This window comes from Myotis brandtii, unplaced genomic scaffold, assembly GCF_000412655.1.
Source record: "Myotis brandtii unplaced genomic scaffold, ASM41265v1 scaffold271, whole genome shotgun sequence".
NCBI classification, from domain to species: Eukaryota; Metazoa; Chordata; class Mammalia; order Chiroptera; family Vespertilionidae; genus Myotis; species Myotis brandtii.
In genome coordinates, this window is record NW_005360318.1 from 514,571 (window position 1) to 515,844 (window position 1,274).

A 1,274-nucleotide genomic window follows, 5' to 3' on the forward strand; every position below is an offset into this window, starting at 1 on the left:
AATTTTTGTGCCCCGGGCCTCTAGTATATATATAAAATCATATTGAATAGCAGTCACCATTTCTATTTTCTTGAGTGTTTTTATCATGAATGACTGTTGCCTATGTTAAAGGATTTATCGGTCTTTATAAATATAATCATATACTTTTATTCTTTTTATTCCTTTATTAACATGGCATATGATATTAGTGGATTTCTTAATATTGAAGCAACATTGCATCCCCAGGATAAATTCTACTCCCTCTCCTAAGGAAGTGGTGTTACTTAGTTATTTGTGAGAAATTTTATTCTCTGATTTTCTGCAATAATTTTCTGGATTTTACTTATTTTATTTATATTTGTGATATTGAGATATTTTATATATTTTCTATTCAGTTTTTTTGCAGTTTTGACATGTTCAGTCATAATTTTTCTTAAGAGTGTGATTTTACATAGAGATTTAATAGCTGTGAAGTTATTTACTATCATTGTTTTAGATTAATCAGTTTTTATAGTATCATAAATTTAAAGGCCAAATATACTTGTCTATTGTATTTATTTTGTCCATAAGCCCAACACACACACTATAATGCAAGATTCAGCAAGCACTAATTTTATAAAGTTTTATATGTTTTTTTTTTAAATTGATTTAAGAGAGAGAGAAAGGGTGTTGAGAAAAATGGATAAGCACAAGAAAAAAATGGAACTAGACCACCAACATCCACCATACATAAGAATCAAATGAAAATGAATAAAATACTTGAATGTATGCCAAAAAAACCATAAAAATCCTAGAAGAAAGCATAGGCAGTAAGACATTTCTCATAGCAAGATTTTTGCCAATATATCTCGTAGGGCAAAGAAAACAAAACAAACAAACAAACAAATGGGACTACATCAAAATAAAAAGCTTCTGCACAGCAAAAGACTTCACCAAAAATCTACTGGATCTAATAAATAAATTCAGCAAAGTACCAGGAAAAAAATTAATATTCAAAAATTGGTGATATTCTTATATACTTATAATGAACTATCAGAAACAAAAAAACATAAGTAACTGGAAATAAATTTAACCCAGAAGGTAAAAGATCTATACTTGGAAAACTATAGGAGATTGAAGAAAGAAATAGAGGAAGACACAAACAAGTAGAACAGTGGTTCTCAACCTTGGCTGCACATTAGAATCATCTGGGAATCTTGTTAAAATCCTGATTTCTGGGCCTCATCATTAGTAACAAACAAACAGAATTTCCTGAGGATGAGGCCCAGAAATCAGGATTTTAAAAAGATTCCCAG